This window comes from Acomys russatus, chromosome 23 (genome assembly GCF_903995435.1).
Source record: "Acomys russatus chromosome 23, mAcoRus1.1, whole genome shotgun sequence".
Lineage (NCBI taxonomy): Eukaryota > Metazoa > Chordata > Mammalia > Rodentia > Muridae > Acomys > Acomys russatus.
Window position 1 is genome coordinate 45,513,337 of NC_067159.1, and position 22,310 is coordinate 45,535,646.

Below are 22,310 nucleotides of genomic sequence, written 5' to 3' on the forward strand. Positions count from 1 at the left end.
TTTAAGAAGCAATAAAACTAAAATGTATGAGAGTAGTAGGTTCTGTGTAAGTCTCCCAAACACTCACCAAGAATATAACATGAGTACTTACAGAAGTGAAGACTAAGCCACACCCCAATGGACTCAACCTTTACAGACTCAGGAACCAGGCTTTTCTAAAGTTTTGATGGGACCCCCAATGTATACGCCAGGTTGAGAAACAACTCTAAGATCCTAACAGTATAAAGTTGATTCAGTATTCTAAAAAGAATACACAAATAAATTCATGATGGGAGTGTGAAAAGCAAAGTAACCACACACACTTTTTTCGGGGGAGGGGGAAGGGGTGTAACAACAAATAGTAACTTTTCTCTCACTGTCTGTACTGGGTGGTTTTGTGTGTCAATTTGACACAAGCTGGAGTCATCAGAGAGAAAGGAGCCTCAGTTTAGGAAATGCCTCCATGAAACCCAGCTGTAACACATTTTCTCAATTAGTGATCTTTGGGGGAAGGTCCAGCCTATTGTGGGTGGTGCCACCCCTGGGCTGGTGGTCCTGGGTTCTATAAGAAAGCATGCTGAGCAAGCTATGTAAAACAGGGAGTAAATAGCACTCCTCCATGGTCCCTGCATCAGCTCCTGCCTCCAGGTTCCTGCCCTGCTTGAGTTCCTGTCCTGACTTCCTTCAATAATGAACAGCAATATGGAAGGATGAGCTGAATAAGCTCTTTCCTGCCCAACTTGCTTTTTGGTCGTGGTGTTTTATTACAGCAACTCTTATACAATTTAGTTCAAACAAATAAACTTTCCCACCATAGAAATAACCTCATAGTAATCTGATCAGAAAAGAGCAATAGCATCAAAATTAGAGAATAATACAGCATCTTTTCCCAACCCACTATTGCACCCAGCTGTAATTGATTTAAATTCACCCTGAAGTAAGAGTCTTTTACACAGCTCCAGATGGCATCACACAGGGGAAAACAAACAACGAAACAATGAACACCATCACAGCTATGGGGTGCCTGAGATCCCTCTCCCCTCCTCTCCTCTCCTCTTCCCTCCTCTCCTTCCCCCTCCCCTCCCCTCCCCTCCCCTCTCTCCTACCCACCCCCCTTCTAACACAGGGTTTCTTTCTGTAGCCTTGGCTGTCCTGGAACTCAAGCTGTAGACTAGGCGGGCCTTGGATGCAAAGATCCGCCCGCCTCTGCCTCACGAGAGCTGGGGTTCAAGATGTGCACCACCACCACCCAGCCTCTGTGAGGACTTTCCAAAGTCAATGTTTAGAAAATATAATTGTCAAGCAAATGTCCTTACTGTATGGTGGAGTATCTTTCAAGTATATGGCCAGGAGTGGTATAGCTATGTCTTGAGGTAGCACTATTCCCAATTTTCAGTGAAAGCACCTGATTGATTTCCAAAGTGGTTGTACAAGTTTGCACTCCCACCAACAATGAGTGTTCCCCCTTCTCCACATCCTCCCCAACATATGCTTTTGCTTGAGCTTTTTATCTTATCCCTTCTGCTAGGTGTAAGATGGAATCTCGGTGTCATTTTGATTTGCATTTCCCTGATGACTAAGGATGTTGAGCATTTCTTTAGGTGTTTCTTGCCATTTGAATCTGGAAACAACCTAGATGTCCCTCAACAGAAGAATGGATAAAGAAACTGTGGTACATTTACAGAATGGAATACTACTCAGCTATTAAAAACAAGGAAATCTTCAAATCTGCAGATAAAATGGATGAAACTAGAAACAATCATCCTGAGTGAGGTAACCCAGACCCAGAAAGACATGCATGGTATATACTCATAAGTAGGTGGATATTAGCCCAACATAGATGTCTGAGAGACCCCACCCAGTCGGGGAGCAGGACAGATGCTGGGACTCGCTGCTGGACTCCGGGTACAGAGCTGAGAGTGGTAGGGAAGAATGAGGATTAGAAGGACCCAGAGGGTTCAGGACCGCAGACCATCAAGGCCAGGGATCTGGACTCAAGAGAGGCCTGCACAAACTGCTGCACCAACCAAAGACAATGCATGCATTAACCCTGGACCCCCTGTTTAGATCTAGCCAATGGACACTCATTCTTCACAGCTGTGGGGAGCGCAGGGACTACCTCTGAGATGAACTCTGCGTCTCCCCATTTGCTCACTTCCCCTTGGTGGGGAGGCCTGGCCAGCACACAGAGGAAGGGGAAGCAGGCTATCCAGATGAGACCTGATAGTCTGTGGTCATAAGGTGGAGGAGGAGGTCCCCTTCTGTCAGAGGGCTAGGGGAGGGGAATAGAGTGGAAGAGGAGGGAGAGTGGGAACAGGAAGATACAAGCAAGCGGAAAAGAATCAGGATGTAATCTGAACAAATTATAATACATTTTTAAAAAGAAAAGAAAATGTAATTGTCTGGGCATGGTGGCCCGCCTGTAATCCTTGCCTCGGGAGATTGAGTCTAGGGGACTATGAATTAGGCAACGCTAGCTTGGGCAACATGGCAAAATACTATCTCCAAAATCAAAAAACCTTGAGAGATAATTACAAATGCTTCCAATACTTGAAAAAATAATGTAAGTGTGATTTCTTGTTTCAAATTGGGAAGACAAATGCTTTTATTTTATAAAATTTTACGCTCATCTATATTTTTAAAAGTCCAAATGATAATGATGAAAATGGTTAAGCCCTATAAACAAGTTGAGGCAAGCTTTCAATAAGCCCTCCTACACATTTTATATGCCAAGAAATTTAAATTGAATTCATTTGCGTAAGTACATCACAGCTGTATTTAAAAAAAAAAAAAAACACACCGCTTAAAGTTTTACATATGTTCAAGCATGAACCAAGGTTTAGAATACAAAGCTGCAACAGAAGATCCCATCTCCTTTAAAGAGCCTGACTTTCAAAACTGGCTGTCAGACTCCTAGTATGATGTTTCCTGGGCTCTCTACAACTAATTAATGCATCCTGCACTTCTGTGCGGTGAAGGCTAATCAATTATCCACACTTTATCTCAGATCCTTTAGTTTTCAAAGAGACCGTGTGAAAAATTTACTTGTAAAAAGTTACTAGCATGTGAACAAAAGAATAAATATCTGAACGCTCGCCAACATTCACTGGCTTAGTTTTTTTTTTTTTTTTTTTTTCCAGTAATCCTACCCATCACGGGCCCCAAAGAAAAGTTATAGCATGTGAACATTTATCCCACTGTTTCTATAACAGGGCCATCACAAAAGCCATGCAGGGAGTTCTGCCTTCCCAAAGAAAGCAAAGTAATAACACTGCCAACGCAGAGAAAGGATAAATAATTAATTGGGAAGAAAATGGAGGGGGGGCATGAAGAATTATTCACAGCAACTTAATTTAACTGAAAGTGACTGGCATTTTAAGTACTAAAAAGAAATCCATCATTTAAAAAACACACAGAAAAGACAACAATGCTTTAATGAAGTCTACAAAGTTCTTGGTCCTCACAGAAGAGCCTCTGCATGCTTTTTTTCAAAGCCTCAAGAGGTGACTTCTGTAAGAAAATAAGCTTGCTCACTCAACCTCTGGACTCAAGGGCCCAGCTGGGGATGCCGGTATCTCCACATCCTAGCCATCTCCAACCATGAAGCAGGAGTCCGCCAGCTTACACACACTGTTCTCCCAGTGAGTCCCCCATCAGAAGAAACACTATGAATTCTTGTCCTTCTGCAGAGAACTGCAGAGTGCCAAGAGCCCATTAAAAGATCAGTGCAAGGTCTGCAAGCTAAAGAGGCTAAGAAGGATGTCAGAGGCCGGGGTGACTACTGCACATCTGTACTCACTGACGAAAATACACTAAAGTTGGTATTGTTTACTTTGAGGCTAAGTTCCAAAAGCACAAATACGTGTGCGTTTTAGGTTTTATGTGATCTGTTGTAAGTAAAGCATTCAGCCTAGTCATACAAGCTTCTCAGAAAGCTGAGGCAGGAGGATTCAAAGTTCAGCAAGAGAAGAAAGGAGGAGTTCAGAGGGAAGAGGAAGGCAGGACGATTGGAGGGAGAGAGGGCAGCTGAGCAATATAACTGCTCACAGTTAAGTATGTGTTTTGGCACATCTGTTAAAACACTGGAGTCTTAGTCTGTAGACAGTATTTAGCATGACTTACTCAACAGGCCGTTTCCATGGAACAGATGTCTGCCCAAGACACAAATCCATCTAACTAGCACAAAAGAAATAAACATGTGGGTGTGGGCTAGAGGGGCAGCTAGGTTGGTGCTGGACCTAAATTTTATCCCTAAAGCCCATGGACAGGGCTAGGGAAGAGAGAGGAAGCCAGGTATGGGGGCCAGTCTTGTAATATGAATACTAGGGAAATTAAACAGGAAGAAAAAGGGGCAACAAGATGGTCCTCTAGTCTCACACACATGCACACCTATGCATGTGTATATGTGTGTGCAGATTGTACTGTATGCAAACACTAAAGTGTAAATTACTTCCTTGTCACGTGACCTTGTGCAGTTAAATTAATGAGTGTAATCCAATTTACTCATCTATAAACAGAAATAATCCTGATGCCTCAGAAGACTATAAAAATTAATGCAATGATTTAGAACAATAAATACTATAAAACACAGTAAAAGCACTCATTATATATTAACTAATTTCAATACAGACACTAGAGAAATATGCAAATAATATGCATAGTAGCTAATTTTCCTGTTAAAGGTAAAGCCAAAGACAATTCTGTTCAAAATAATGCAATTTATTAATGCAGCCAAAGCAATATGGCATGATACTGAAAAACAAAACAATAGTATCAGCAAATGTAATTAAATTATTTAAAATTCAATAAGCAGGACAAAGTGGTGTACACCTGTAATCCCGGCACTCAGGAAGGCAGAGGCAGGCCGATCTCTATGAGTGCGAGGCCAGCCTAATCTATAAAGTGAGTCCAGGACAGCCAAGGCTACACAGAGAAACCCTGTCTCGGAAAAAGAAAAGAAAAGAAAAATCAATAAAAAAAAAAAAAAACTATTAGCAAAGCATCTTGCTGAAAATTAACAACATTCCTACTAAGAGGACTGAGAGGACAAAGATGGGAGGGTAAAGGGAGAGGACAGAGGGACGGCAGGGAAGGCTGGCAGGAATGTGCTTCAGGAGCACAGCAGTGGTAATAGCACCTTTTTGCTCTGTTACTTCAGCAGCACATCGCAAACGTGTCCTTACTCAGAACTGTGCTGGGAAGCTCTTGTGGAAGCAGGCCCTGCTCTGACTTGCAGGCTGCACATTCTTCTGTCCCTTGCTGGCCATGCCCGCCTTGGGAAGAGCGCCCATATCTGACAGCACTAGTGGCTCTCGGGCATACATGAGATCACTAACACTAATATGAGAAGAGGATAGGCAGGTGACACAACGTACCAAATCAGAAATCATCATTCAGTATGTACCATGTTGACTTTTGGCATCACTTTACTCAAACCTTTCCCAGCCAGCTATGGTGTGCACAGCACTGTCCCCTGCAGGCTCCCTGCTGACCCTCTGACTACCAACCAGCAGCACTTCTGCATACTGGAAACCTGAGGAGGGGAGCCTAGAAGGGAGAAGGTCTGTAGGATCATTCCTCTGAGAGTTATTCCTGGCCTCATTCCTTCCTTTTTCTCTGCTTCCTACTCACTTTGAGGTGAAGAGCCTTCTAACCCACAGGCCCAACTATCACCCAGGGCCCCGGAATAAACAGCCAAGGACTAAGGAGTGAAACCCCAAACCATGAGCTACGCTGAGTCCTCCCTCTCCACTGGCCACAGCTGTGCAAAAAGGACACACGCAGCAGGTTCACCTGCCACACTAACGGTGAGTGTGCACACTTCATTAGCCACTGAAAACTGTTGCTGGGTGCAGTGGCACACAATCTCAGGAAGACCTCTGTGCTACAGAGAGTTCCAGGCCAGCCAGGACTATCTAGTGAGGCCCTTCTCAAAGAAACAGGTGTATGAAACTTGTGTTTGGTATACTATGGATGACCTGAGGAATAGTTTAAAAACCAATAGCCGTCCTAAAACCTCTTTTATTTATGAGTCAGCAATTTCACCTTTTAACTTTAGTATTAATCTAGCAATGCATATTTTAAATACTTGAACACTATGTCTTGGAATAGCCAACTTAAACCATATTTTTCTTAGCAACCATGACTACATAAATAAATTATGAATTATTTAAACAGTTTCCTAAAATTAAAAAAAAGCAAGAAGCAACACTTCAATGAACTATTATTTTAATCTCAATCAGAAGCTAAATGTACTCTAAAAGATTACCATAGTCTGAAAGTCTGTCAGAAGGTACTCAATAATTACTACACAAATGATTCTACATGGACAATGACTCACTCACAGTCTACAGCATTACAGCAAGAACACCACCACCCTCACTTGTTCCTGGTGATTAGATGGATGGTCTTTCCAAACGATATTCAACCCCATGTAAGTCAGTCCCTTTGAAGGTCAAACAACCATTTCACTGAAGTCACGTACCAGATATTTACGTTACAATTGACAACAATAGCAAGACAGGTATGAAGTAGCAGTGAGATAACCTTACAGTTGGGGTCTCCACAACATGAAGAACTGTATTAAGGTCGGCAGCATTAGGAAGGTTGGGAACCACTGAGAAGTAAAAGGAATTCTCAAAACTGGCTATGTGCCTCACATTATACACTATTCTAACCTATTCTTAGTGTCTCTTAACTACCTCTCGTTTTAAAGAATATTCTTTATGGAGACAAAAATATTATTTTTCCCACTGTTTGGTGACTTTTTAAAAATCATTATTCAATAAGCTGTCACACTCTGATCTTCTCACTAAGTCTGGAAGACTTCTCAGCTCTGCCTCTCACACCTCTGCCAATGCCAGCACTGCCACAATCACCTAGCTGAATGGAACATGGAACAAATGTTCAATTTTTGATGTTTGAGAGATTGTTAATTCATGCAAGAGCACAAAATCATACATACATGGTTATGCAGGAAGGTAAAAGTTTCTTTTAATTAATTTAACTTAGGGGAAGAGGGAAAATATGGTTTCTCATGACAGTGTTTAAATAGAAAAAGCAAAGAAAGTAAGCCTACTCTCCCACAATATGTATAAACCTAAGAGAAATCTCTTGAAAAATTATAGGGCCTCTTTGCTCTCGAGAAGGCAGTTGCCCAAAGCCCAGACTAACAGATGCTTATGTTTTCAGAACAGAATTTAAAACTAAGATGCAGTTTCCGCCAGGAAGTACTAGATTTCACGTAGGGACAGGGGAAGAGGGCCTAGAAATAAAGCTCAGTCCTCACAAGCTCTTGCTGCTCCTACAGAGGCACCTAGCTCCCAGCATCCATAGCTCCAGTTTCACCACATCCTCCGACCTCTTCTGACCTCTGCAGGCACCAGGCACAGATACGGGACATGTTCCTACATTCGGGCAAAACCCTCACACACAGCCACACACCCAGAGCAGAGGAAGGATAGCGAGATGTAAAAAAAGGTTCATGTTCTTAAATCCTGTGAGACTCAATTCTAGATAGAAAAATTCACTAAGAAATACTTTATTATTGTGGTTATTGTTATTATTGGGCTGGCTGCTATTATCATCATCATCGTCATCATCATGGTGATGATGATGGCATGTATAGCTCGGTGGGTTTAATCCCCAATACCACCAAAAAGTCTTAAAATATAGCTAAAAATTCAAGTACAGGGAACAAACCAAGCATCTTTTTAAAAGAGTTCTTACTACTAACTATGGAAATTATACAAGGAAATAACTATAATACATTACATACAAACCAAACAACATAAAACTATGTTCTGCAACCATATTTTAAGTCTTCATTAAGGATGACTTGTACCTAAGAATCATCTAATACTGACTAAAAAAGTAGCAACGAAATTAAAGAGGTAGGGCTGGAGAGATGGCTCAGAGGTTAAGAGCACTGACTGCTCTTTCAAAGGTTCTGAGTTCAATTCTCAGAAATCACATGGTGGCTCACAACCATCTATAACGAGATCTGGCTCCCTTTTCTGGTGTATATGCAAGCAGAACACTGTATATATAATAAATACATTTCTTTAAAAAAAAGAAATTAAAGAGGTAATCACACGATTTATTTCTCACAGTCTCTAGTATTCTAATCTTCCCAATTTTTCTTTCTTTCCTTCTTTTTTCACAGAGAACTGAGTCATGCTATGTTCCCCAGCTAGCCATGAACTCTTAGAACCAATCTTCCTACCTCAACCTCCCTAACAGCTTATGCTAAAGGCTGCCCAACTACAGCCAACCAATCTCCCAATGTTTTCTTTCTTAACTTTAGATTGGAAAGTGATTGTTCACATGACTAAATAGTTTATTATAGTGCTTACACTATTTTTTGAGTATTTAATACATGAATGTATTTTGATCATATTCACCTCCCACCTCATTCCAATTTTGTAGTACACATGCACGCGCACGCACACACACACACACACACACACACACACACATGATCACATGCACGCACGCACACACGCACACCCTACTGATTCCAAACTGTGCTGCTGCCCATATCCTCCTAGGTGGGAGGCCATTCACTAGTGCATGATTTTGGCCACCAGAGCCACACAACTGCCCCTCCCAAGAAACCACCTCAGCTGGGGGTGAGGACTTAAGAGTACCTCCCCTGAGTTGTTAATTTTTAAAACTGTAAGAGTTAAAATTTTTATTTTTTTCTATAATTGCTCTCATAATTTTGGCAATAAACATAGTGGTACAACCTTTGATATTCTGTATTTGTGTGAGAAAAACAGGAAAGGTTGAACTCCCTAACCCTAAGGCACAGAGTCCACCTGTACATTTGCCTCTACTGTAATGGTGAACCACCAGGAAACTGACAGCAAACGAAAGAACTCACTCAGAGGACCTTGCCAAAGGGGGAAATGGGCTGGGTTTCTTCCTTCTTTCAAAAATATAGCTATCAGTAATGCTTTATAAAAATGAGAGCACCAAGGAATCAAGCATTATATGTACATATACACCTAACAATTCCCCGTCACAACTTAATTTGTAACTTATAAAAATCTATTCTGGAATTGTCATGTTGTCATGGATTAGGAGGAAACAGTGATAAGAATTCAGTAATATGTTTTAAAGGTTTTCTATAATATATACAAAAATATATTACTGTCATTAGGAACAAATAATGATATGAATTAGCAGTGATTAGAACTTCTCCCTTAAAACAAACCAGCTAATGACTGTGGAGTCAGGAACTCGTCAGCAGCATTTCTCTTCTCTGAGCACTTGCCTGAGTTACACAGCCCTATAGCTGGGGCACCAGGGGAGTCTACAGCGAGACAACAGTAGAGAGAGTAATGGTGGTTGTTGTGACCACAGTCGATTACTTATTTATCCACTGAGGAGGAAAGAGAACATGGAGCCCATCAAGCATCTGGAGACTAGAGGGCAGCTAAGAAGTTAGCGCTCTCCTTCCAGCATGTGGGCTCCTGGATCAAACAGGTCCTCAGGTCCTTAGCCTTGAAGCAATGACCTTACACCCAGAGCCAGCTCACTAACATAACTATTAATAATAACTCAAAACTATATTGTTCCTTGGTTTCAAACATCTTCACATTCTCTATCTGATCTTCACAGCAACCCCAAAAAGTAACGCTTATGTATATTAAATAAAAACTATAGCACATGCCTAGTATATGACAGTGACCAGTGTTATCATATTACAGATAAAGCTTTAAAGGTGACAGTGGGGAAAATGAAAAACCATTCAAGAAAAATGAGGCAGATATCAAAGATTCAAGAGCCATGACAAGGAAAGAGACCAATGGGAAGACCAGATAATAGTCACATGATTAATTAATCACAAAGTTCTGATGGTGAACAAAAGAAAAAGGACAAACAGCACCACCCAACCTCTCAGTCATCCCTGACAGGCTGGTCTGATGGACATTCTCACAACCAATTCCCAGTATCAGCAGCAAAGGGCACGTGCACCTCTAATTTTCCAAGCTATGAAACCTCTTCCAGGACACTAAAATATCACCACACAAGTCTGTTTGCGTTTTCTATTTGTTTCAACCTTCAAAACATGAGCATAAGAATTTACGTCCTTGAGTGCAATGGTGAGTGGTTTTTATTCGAGCCAATTTAATAAAATGAAGAAGCTATTAAAACACACCTAAGATCGTGTCAAGCCAGTCTTCCTAATTAGCTCTTCTATGGAAGAAACGATTAGCCTAACTTGGTGCTCTGCCAAGGATATAGAGTACACTAAGAACACCCCACATTTTATGAAAGACCTGAGTATGTTTCATTAAAAAGCATTAAAACGGTGCTGCAGTTAAAGTGCTGGCAACCGGAGGCAGCTTCTTAGCCATTAGAACACAGAATATCCACAAGCGCAGATCATGTGATTAAGAATCTTAGTGTCAAAACTGACTGCAGAACTACTAGCCACAAGGCTAAACAGTAAGCTACGTGAAAGGCTGAGGAAGCATTCCCCTTGGTTTTTTTTTTTTTTTTTTTTTTTTTTTTTTTTTTTTTTAACCTTACTGAGGTAGGGTCTTCCTTGCTGTGTAGCTCAGGCCAGACCTCACTGTCCTCTTGGCTCAGCCTCCTACTGAGTGCATTACAGGCATGCTGTTACACCAGGCTCTATGATTTATATTTTAAGCCAATAATTCAATTTTACTCCAAGCTCCAAATCTCATGCCAATATTTCTCATCACTGAATATTTCAGAAATAAATATTTTGCATCATACCTTAAAACCCAAAGGAACAAGAGAGTTCTAATCAACCACTAAGCTCTTAGGATGAAAACACAGTAGAACTTAGGCTTTATTGGATACTGAATAAAACTCTAAAGTCAGTAAGATTTTTGATATGTACATACTATACAGCTAGTTCTTTTAAAACATTAAAGTCACTATTAACTAAAAGGCACACTACACTAGGTACCACTTTGAAAACACAACAGCAGAAGAGTACTAATGACAGAACCGTGATGGAAAAGCCAGCTGCAGAGGTTCTGATGCCAAAACCTATTCATCTATTTGGCACAAAAAGACTGAACTCACTGGCCTATTTCTCATAGTGTTTTCCTTCAAAGCACTGAAAATACACACCAGAGTATATAACATTTCTAAGTCATCCATTATCCCAACTCAAACAATTTATGCTTAGAGATGTGCCGAGTTGGTTTGCGGCACACACACTGAACCGCAGTCCACAGCCACAAGGAACAAGCCCCCAGTGTTTCCAACAGATAACTCTCAGGTCATCTTGATGCTTACCATATTTCTAGCGATGTCACAAAGTTAGGGAAAAAGACCCTTAATACAAATGGACCCATTCTAAACTGTACTGAGATTCAGGAAAATAGACTTAACTTTCCTAGATATGCAATACTAAAACTGCTATATAAACATCGAACCAACATACAACTTCAAACTCCACCTTTCAACAATGGGATCCAACAATTCCAGTTAAAAAGCACTGTCCTTGGCCTGTATCACAATCTATCTTTGGCTAGAATCATGGCACAAAGTTGAGCATCTGAGACCTATAATAATATTTTCCTTAAGGTAACACAAGTGTGTTTTCTATATAGGCAACATGTTTGCTAGAACTGCCACTACATAGTATGCACATTGGTTACAGCTAGTACCACCATCCCCTTTCATCTCCTACCTTACTGCTCAGCTTGGAATTACTATTACCAAAGACACACAGAAAAGAGATGCCTGAAGAAAACTAGTCTCACACATGTCCTGGAAGAACACAAGTCAGTCCAAGAGGAAAAGCAGACGGCCCTCTTCCTGCCCCAAGTGCTGCACAGGCTAGTCGGAAAGCTTAGATCTTAGGCTCATCTGTGTCTAAGGAATCCAATTAGCTGGTTCTTGAGATCAGAATAAGACTGGTAGCACTTCCGTGAATTAACTCATGTTCAGTTAGTCTCTTGGGGAGTGATGCTGAGCTATGAATAACTCCTCCTCTGCCTTTGAATTAGCAATTTACTAAGAGCCTGACCTCAGCACCAGGCTCAGAAACAGAGAAGGCCAAAGCATGAGCCTTTCCTTGAACTTACAGAACTAGCTTTAGTTGTAAGCTAATTGTCTTATCTTAAGGCGACCTGGGAATGCACCAAGAGGTACCCAGCTCTCACCTCTCACCAAGACAGCGTAACAGATCTCACTTACTTTAGAACAGTGAGTAATGTATGTAACAATTTCAGACATTAGATATTAAACAGTGCAGGATGTTTCCTCTCAGAAAAGGAAAATGAGGTGGAGCCTATAAGAAGCCTGGAGAGAGTTTCCAGGCCATAGTATAGGAGGGAAACTTAAACTCAGGTGGTTTAATTAAGGAGTCCAGTGGAGCCAGGCCACTGGTCTGCATCATCAGGCAGGGAGGGCTGCAGCTATTTATAAGAAACCTAATGAGAAAACAAAAGGGGGAGGAGAGGGTGCCTTCCTTTGATCTTTCTGTCCTGAAGCTTTCTCTGCCCACTCTCAGCAAACACAATGACCCCACTTATCACATCTACAGCACCTTGCTGACTGTGTTGGGTCACTAGGAGATGACCTCCTGCTCAGTCTTTATCTCCCCAGATTCCAATGGCCCCACTCATTCCTTCTACAGGTACACAGGGAAAGCCACTTCGTTCTGCCATCTGAGTAATGCTTTGTGGCAATCACTTCTATTAAAATGACTTTCCAGGTTAAATAAGGAAGAGGGGGGGAGGAAGGAGGAGGAAGAAGGAGGAGGAGGAGAACGGTGGAAACGAGGGGGGAGGGGAATGGAAGGGAGGGGAGGGGTGGGGAGGGGAAGGGAAGGCAAGGGAAGAAAAACAAGGGAGTGGGACACTAGAGTTGGAACTCAGGGAAATCGTGCCGTTAGTTTGCTGGTAAGAATACTAAAGAGGACACAGCTGCAGAATGAGCAGAAGGCCAAACAGCTACGGCTGAGAAGAAACTCAGCAATATTCAAGACACAGGCGTACCGCCTTAAGCAGTGCTTCTGCAGTGCTCCCGCAGGCTACACTGGAAACCCTAGCAACACACAGAGCACTGCAGAGAACCCGAAGGAACCAGCAGACACTGCCTGTGCTCGGAGCAGAATCAGCTGGAGCCTACAGGGCACAGGAGTCCCTCAACAAAATCAAAAGCCACCTCAAAAGAATCAAATTGTTTCTAGGTAATTTGAGTAATGTCTCGCAATGAAGCTTAAGAATTTACAAAAATATGAAAATATGCAATATTTAACATAACATAATTTACAATACCTGGCTCCCAGTAAAAACCATCTGGATTATTTAATATAGAGGTAAGAAAGTCTTGGCCATAATAAACAGAAATGCAAACCAATAAAAAGTTACTCAGAAATGAAAGGAAAGACGGGCTTTAATAAACAAGGATATCAAACAAATTATAACAGAGCTCCACTTGTTCAAGAAAATAAAGGAAAGCAAGCACCTCTTCAGGATGTAACCAGAAAATAACTTATTAAAATCCGAGCTGAACTTCTAGAATTTGTAGGGAGAGAAGTGTGCAGTCTGGGATTAAAGGCAGATTATACAGTATAGAAATGGGAATTTCTGAGTTGAAGACAATGTCAAAATTATTGAAAAGAAGATATATTCAAAGGTCTGGGGAAATGAACAGAATCACTGAGCTCAGGACAAGTCCATGCAACCTATATATTGGTTTCTGAAGGAGAGAGGAAAGAACACAGAAAAATGATTTCAAGAAGAACAGCCCAAATATGCAAACATAATAACAACTATAAATCCACAGGCCCAAAAAAGGTCAATAAGCCCCAAGGGTTTTATTCAATTTTGTATCACTGTGAAAACATATCTGAGAAAAACAAACTAAAAGAAGAAAGGGTTGCTTTGGCTGAGGGGTTAGAGGTTTAGGGCCATGGCTGGCTAACTCCATTCCTTCTGGGCCTAAGCTAAAATACATCTAGGTGCAGGCACAGGAGAGCAAGGCTGTGGACTCACAGGGGCCTCAGAGCAGAGAAAGAGGGAGGAGGCAGGTAACAACCCTTCAAGGCACACACTAAGCCGGCCCCCTCCAGTGTACACTCCTCCAATGAGCCTGACATCCCAGTTCCCACCACCTCCCATACCGCCATTAAATCTGCAGTCATCTGTGGATTCAGTCCACGTGTCTGGTAGAGTACCCATGATCTAGACAGTCCCCCGCAACCATCCTGGAAACATAGCGCTGGGTACCAAGGCCTCAATACACAGGCTGTGGGAGAACACTCATCCCTGAACCACGGGAAGCAACGGCAAAGGCCACTATATCAAATCACTTAAGATCTAGTGAAAAACCATACAAGCCACTAGCAAGACATATAGCGCAACAAAAATACAAAGCATAGCAGAGACCATGGAAACAAATCTTCAAAGCTTTGACAAAAATATTAATGTTGACTTCTATACTCAGCAAAAAATATTTTCAAACATAAAGGCACATTTTTACAGACATACAAAAATGAAAAGAAATCAGACCTGACTTTTTTGGTGTACGTAATGATTAGGAATCTTATAGAATGAAAGAAAACTGAAAATCTGCGTGAACACAAAAGAATCAGAAATACCAATTGTGTTATGGTAAATATACAAGTAAAGCACACAGAAGTATTAAAGGATGTTTGCATTTTCTTATACGATTATTGGTTACTTAAAGCAAAAATAATAATGTACTGTAGATGTATGACAACTATAATAAAATGTATGGTACATATTATAACATAATTCATAAAGGAACTACATTCACATGAACAATGCAGTGCGAGTGTCTCATCCAACAAGAAAAAAAATAAAGAAAGAAAAACCAAAGAAAAAGAAAAGACCTGCTTTCAGTCTAAAAGCAGAAAAAGTAAAAGTTCAGATGGAACAAAGAAACCAAAGGCAATTCAGAGATTTAAAGGTAATGACATCAAGAATTACATCAAAAGTAAATGCTTTAAACATTCCACTTACAAAGGAGATTGTAAGATTAGACACAAGATTCAACTATATGCTGCCTACAAGAAATTTTTAGTAGTTGAGATGTCTCAATGGGTCAAGTGTTTACTCAGAGCAAAGACTTGAGTTTGAATCCCAGTCCCCACTGACCACCAGCACTGGGAAGGAAGACAGGCAGATCCCCAGAGCTCACTAGGTAGACAGTGTACCAGAAACACAAACTTACAAGTTCAGTGAGACGCCCTGTGATGTGTAACCTTGGTTGTCAACTTGACGACATCTGGAATCAACTAAAACCCAAGCAGCTAGGGTTTTTCTTGATTGGATAGTTTGTGGAGGAAGATCTGGGCCACACATTCTGGTGACAGCCCACATGAAACAACATGAAGAAGGAAGCTTCTATCTCATGCTTGTCCTCACTCTACTGGCAAGTTCATCTATCCTGCCACTGAGGCATCCCTTCGCTGGTGTCAGAATCAGGATTCCAACACATACTGAAGACCAGCTGAGACATCCAGTCTTGTAGATATTTGTCCTTTCCATCAGGAGACAGCTATTGTTGCACTAATAGGACCACGGCCTGTAAGCCGCTCTAACGAACACATACGTGTGTGTAGTATATATAGTAATGTATTATTTTATAAACTGCACACACACTATATATGTGTGTGTGTGTATATATATATATATATATATATATATATATTCATTCTATCAGTATATTTGTTCTATCAGTTCTGTTCCTCTAGAGGACCCTGACTGCTGCAAACTCTATCCACAAAACTAAAGTGGAGGCACAGAAAAATGGCTCAAGAAAAGCGACTAGAGTTCAGATCACCAGAACCTATGGAAACCCTGCTTAGACTCAGTGGCCCACCTATAATATACTGACATCCATCAAAAGAAAAGCATTTACAGTAACATCACACAAGGCAGACGTCTAACTTAGGCCATTTTCCCCATATAACTGTTAATTGTTTATTGATAGAAACTACTCCTTAGCCCACAAATTCATGTTTCATAGCTCAGGAACACAGGTCAGCGGGGAAGCTCCATGCAGTGCTATCCAAAGAATCCTCTGCATTCTGAAATGACTTTGCACTCTGAAAGACAGCAGCCTTCCTCATCTCTTCCAAATCTTTCATGGAATCACAATTTCTGTAGAAATCTACTTATGTCTTCTTTCTTCGTTCAGCCACGCTAAACTTATAGGAAGCATCAACTCCCAGGGCCACAAGAAATGCACCAACAATATGAACCCAGACACTTGGCCAGAAGAGCACACATCGCACGTTGTTTTTTCAGCAACACACCAGAATTCATGGCAGTGAATGTCCTCTACACCACATCCTTCCCGGGTCTCAGAGAAACAAAGAGCCCCCGAATTAGACCATTTTACGTTGCTATAACAAAGCACCTGTGACTGAATAATGTCTAAAGGGAATTTTATTTTGACAAATTTGTGAAGCCTAGGAGCACAAAATCTAGGAGCCAGCCTGGTATGGGGGTGGGGTAGGGTACCAGGAGACCACCTCCCAACGCTGTTGCCAGCCTGGTGTGTGGGTGGGGTGGGGTACCAGGAGACCACCTCCCAACGCTGTTGCTCTGCAAATTGAGTCCCAACACACACACACCTGTCTCAGCAAAGGATGTTAACAAGGTTCTCTTATACTAAGAGAGGCAGATGAAAACTTCATGATCTTTAAACATTTACACGCCTCATCACGGTACCTCAGAACAGATTAAGCAAAAAGCGAACTGAAAAGAAAGACAGTAGCCTACCATCATCACAAAAGAATTCAAAATCTGACAGGACAAATTAAGCAGTAGGAAAATACAAGATGAAGAGGCCTGGGAAAACATCGCAGACCAGAGGTCTACAGCACACACCACCCTACAACAGAATAAACCTTCTCACTTGGAACACCAAGAAAGTTTATCATTTTCTTTGAAAATACTCCCTCATTTACATAGTTTGAGACAGTTCCACTATGTTGCCCATGCTGGCCTTAAACTCATCTTAAGCAATCATCCTGTGTCAGCATCCTGAGTTAATGGGACTACAAGTATGCACTAATATACCAGGCTTAAAGTATATTTTAACTGATAAATACAACTATATATTTACTGTGTAAAGCATGCTGTTCTGAAAATATGTGTGCATTGAAAATGGCTAAATCAAGCTAACAAATCACACGCCATACTTCACAAAGTTATTTTCTGTTATGATATGCTTGATTTCTTAACAAATCTGTAAGAAGACTACAATGCCCTGCCATTCACTCCAGTCACTGGGATGGTTACCACTGTCAGCTTGACAAGAATCACCTGGGAGACACGCCTCGAGGCATGCAGTCAAGGCTCATCTAGATTAGGTCAGTTTCTGAGCTGCCTGTGAGGGATCATCTAGATTAGGGTCTTAGCTGTGAGCAATACTATTCCTTGAGAGAGATCCCAGACAGAATAAAAAGGAGAAAGCAAGCTGAGCCATGCCATTCGTGACTGTTTCCTAGCTGTGGATTATGTAACGGCTGCTTCCGGCTCCTACCACCATGACTTCCTGCCATGATGGGCTGACTGTGCCTACCTCAGACTGTGAGCCAACAAAAACTCTTCCCTTAAGTTGCTTTTATCACAGCAGCAGGAAAAGTACCTGATATAGTTACCAAGTTGTAACTCGAATCCTGAATTTATTCTTCCTATATCCAGACGTAAGCCTCTGGTAAGCACCAATCCACATTCAGCTTTTCTTGAGTTCAACTTTCTTAGATTCCACACATCTGCAAGATCACACAGTGCTTGCTTTCTGTGCTTGGCTTATCCCACTTAACATAACTTCCTGTATGTGGGAGCAAATCTCAGGCTTGCTTTCTTTTCATCGTTAAGTTGCATTCAATTGTACATGTGTGACAATTTTCTTTTCTTCATCCCATCTATGGACTGCATATTTTGGCTGTTGTAAATAATTCTGCAATAAACATGATAGTGCAGAAATCTTTTTGATCTACTGATTTCACTTTCTAAGAACCTAGAACCAGTAGTAGAACTGTGGGATTATAAGGCAATTCTTTTTAATTTCTGATGAACCTCCATCCTTTCTTCTATACTGATTAGTTGACATTCCCATCACTAGAGTAAAGTGTTTCCCTGTCTGCACATTTTTCCAACACTTGTTGTTTTCCAATAACAGCCTTTCTAAGGAATATGGGTAACATCTCATTTCATATTTCCCTGTCAATAATACTGAATAGTCTTGTGTATACAAGAATTGGTAATTATCTTTTGAGAAATGTGCTTTCAGATCATTTAAATCAGACTATTACTTACTACTGAGTTGAGTTCCTTAAACATCTTAGACATTAACCTCTTATCAGATGTATGTTTTGTGAAAATCTTCTGTTCCATATGACAAGATTTAGCTCAAATTTCAGGTTGGGGATGTACTTAGCTGGTAGCCTGCCTTGATCGAAGGAAGCCTACCTTATTTGATTCCTACTACTGTATAAATCTGGGTTATTGTTATATTTGGCTACATAAGGAGTTTGATGCTAGCCTGGACTATAAGTCCCTGCATCAAAAAAGTAAAGAATTGACTCATTTATTTATGTTGTACTGAGCCAGAAAAGCCAAGTATAAAAGCAAAGATGAGTGAAAATATAGCAGTAATCCAAGGAAGATACAATAGTATCCTTAATTAGAGTGAGAATAATAATGTGGTAAATAACAATACAAATATTTAGATATATTATATTATATATTTACAAATATTAGATATATTAGATGCAGAGTAAAAGAAAAGGTCACAGGAAGCTTAGAATCTTAAAGAATGGATATGTCATCAAAATGAGAAGGAAAGAACTGGGTTTGGGTGAGAGAGGAACAGAGAGATCACATGGTCTGTTCTGGAGATAATGAATTTGATAAGTCTGTTAACCCTCTTTCCACCAAAATGCCAATGCAGCTGAATTATGTAAGCCTACTGTTTAGAAAATGGTATGAGCTAGAAACACTACTGTATTTACAAGCTGTCAACATGTAAAACCAATAGCTGCTCTAAAAAGCTCTCAAAAATAAGTGGTTAGAAAGAGGAATCTAGCACCAGAGCAGAAATGGAGGGTCAATGCACAACTAATGGTCAGTATCTGGGGTCTTCACAAACAAGGCCTATGAAGAAAGAAGGGATTAGCTGCATCCAATTCTGCTGATACACTAAGATGAACAAAAATGACAACAGCCTTCAGGAAATATACTGGTGACTACTAAGGGAGCAGATTTATGGAATGAAGGTTCGCTGGGTGGTTCCTTTCTTTTGGGCTTGGAGAGAAATATGCTCACAAAGAATCCAACAGAATGTTTGGCGGGGGTGGGGTAGGGTGGTGTGTGTGTGTGTGTGTGTGTGTGTGTGTGTGTGTGTGTGTGTGTGTGTTGATTATGGCAGAGTGACAGAAAGCTTCTAGAACCATGTCCTGAGTCAGAGGAGGGTGGGATCTGATGCCCAGTTACCTGACATGTAGTTTCCAGGCAGAAAGAGGACATTAAGTGCAGACACTTATGGGTGGGGAGAAAACAGTAAATAATGAGGTTATTATGAACCCTATCAAATTCTTCTATACGTATGCTCTTCTGAAGTGCTTTCTAGAGACTAGTGTTTGAATACTTGTTACAATCTTGATTTACTAAATGCTAAAACAAAACAAAAAACAACAACAACATCAAAAGCTATTAGAAAGCTTACTGGGGTGAGAAATAGACATCCTGGAATTATCCTGAGCACAGCAACGTCAAGTGATGACTACATCACCGACCAGCCTTGTCAAGACGTGGTAAGTGACGTGTCTCCCAGCATTTCTAAAACATCCGGTTCCCTATTAACCCAAAGGCCTCTCCACAGTAGCGGCTGCTCTGTTTTCCTACAGGTAGTATCAGTGTGGTTTCAAGCATTTTTCAAAAACTACCAAATTCCAAAGAACAGTCTCAGCCATGGCCCTGGAACTAGTTCTTCAGTAGAGCTTTGAGAAAACAGAGGGTAACAATTTCACCAATGGAGATCGCTACATAACCTATATGGAACTACATTTTTCATTTAAAAGATGGCACCCTAACACATTCTTAAACTCAGGGGTTTCATAAGCATGTGGTTGACATACACTATTTAAACTGCTTAGGCCCTATAGGGAATTAGATCACTGAGCACATAAGTCTGTAGGAGAAGCAGTTTCATTACAGTGTTCTATCAGTCAACAGCAGCAGCAAGCATGCTCGAGGGGCCTAGCTTTACTTTTCACAAACAGCAAATTCTAATACCTACAGCTCGGAATCATTGCTAAGTTGATTTTCACTTCAACTCCCCATCCTCTCACATTTTCATCAGAAAATTAAGTATACAATCTACAACCATGCCATCCTAAACACACCCATCTTGCCAGAAAATTAGGATTGCAGTTTTTTGAGAATAAAGTTTCCAAGTATACCTTCCCAGAGAAAGTTCTTCATAACTAAGGTACTTATCCTGTTAGTGTAAACAATGAGACAAATGTCGTCAAAATTATTATCAAGAATTCACTCACTTTATTTACCACGAAATATTTACAGGTTGAAACACAAACCCAGAACAAGAAGTGCTTCAAATGCCAGGCTATTCTCAGACTTGGGAATGTTTACAGAGTATATTAGAAGTGGAACCCAAATCTCAACTCAAAATTCATTTCAGTCTCTCTCCTATGTGCCTTATGGGATAGCCTGCCGCAGATCTTAAGTTTTCAGTGTTCCTGCATTTGGAAAATGACCCAAAATGTGGACGTGTTTCTTGGCAGCGGCATATCAGCACCAAAGAGTCTGACCTGGAAGCACTTGGTTTCCAGAAGTTCTGTCTAGGGTTGCTCAAACTATATTAAATATTTTTTATTTCTTTTTAAACCAGAATAGGGAATAACATCATCCCTTATAAATGTAATGAAGGCTACATATTGTTCTAGGAAACTCAAACATCCTGATGTGTGTGTACGTATATGTTCCTGAAGTCTGAAGAGTTTCAGGTTAGCAAAAAAGAATGAAGTACAAAGCCAACTGAGTTAAGAGAACACAAACCTTTAGCATATGAATAACAGGATTTTCATAACAAAAGTTGAGTTATTAATATTTTTGCCATAAATAGTTATTCATCAAAAGACATAGTAAATCTCTGTGCATAAGTGGTTTAAAGGGTAAATGTAAAATCAAAACTATAAATTATTCTACTCAAGTATAGAGAATATACACTATCTTGGTTTAGGACAGTCTTAACATGAAAATACCTGCCTAAATTGATAAGATTTGTGTAAAATTTAACCTTTCTGTATAAGCAAAACAAACTACAGCTGAGAGATAAATGCAGACTTAGGAAAAAAACAGATATAAAGGACAAATTATTTACAGTAACATTTAAAAACCCAAATAGCTAAAGAGCAGTAAATTACCCAAATGAACAAGAACTAACAAGTACAAAACAATAAACAATGTAAAGATTTTAAATAAAAATTAGGGAAATATGAGTTAATTTAATAACATATCAGTTCACAGCCTCAGAGTGACAAAAATTAAAACCTGAGCACCTCTAGTGCTTGCGTGTTCTGGCAATATGGATTACCGGAAACTTTTGGGGTAAAAACTGGCAAGTAAGATGTATCCTTTGGCCCAGACATTCCCCTAATCAAAAGTGACACCAATGGGTAAAGAGTTGGACACACATAAAGATGCTTCCAACATTGTTTATTATAGTAACCAGCCTTAAAAGTGGGGGAGGGTGTGGAGATAGGACGACTACCTATTACTGACATAGTAATTTAGGACACATGCATAATTTGGAGAATTTTAACAGCTATTAGAATAGGTCTGAACATGTCAGATATGACATGGAAAAGTTTTATAATATTACATGAAAATAGCAAGCTGTAGGATACTATATAACAATCAGCTGTAGGAATATTTGTTTTAAGGAAAAAATAACCTATAAAATAGAAAACTGTAATACTGGGTGCTTTAGGAATTTCTATTTAGATAATTTCCCAAGAAGCCAGTGAACAGACCTTATTTTTTAATATACCTATAACTTTATTAGAGATTTCACCATCAGGATACTGTTGACTTTAACTAAGCTGCATTACAGTCATTAACACATATTACAACTCTCTGGAATCTTCCACAACAGAAAAAATAAACAATAATAATTATCTTTGAGGGGAAAATGTTCAATAGCCTTCCGGTGCCAAAATAAAAATGCTTTTTAATGTTGCAATTTTATAATTACAGCAAACAACCCAAGGTTTTCTTTTTCAGTATCAGGGGCAAGCTATTTCAGTCCATTTCACTGAGTAATATAATTATGTT

The 22,310-nt window shown here is 40.3% G+C and overlaps 1 protein-coding gene and 1 pseudogene across 2 annotated transcripts in view; both read right to left on the reverse strand.

Annotated features, from left to right (window-relative positions):
• The window catches only part of Hs2st1 (heparan sulfate 2-O-sulfotransferase 1), a 135,584-nt gene that overhangs the window by 110,240 nt on the left and 3,034 nt on the right, over positions 1 to 22,310 (reverse strand). The window lies entirely within an intron of this gene.
• On the reverse strand, positions 15,914 to 16,268 carry LOC127206647 (cytochrome c oxidase subunit 6C-2-like; annotated as a pseudogene).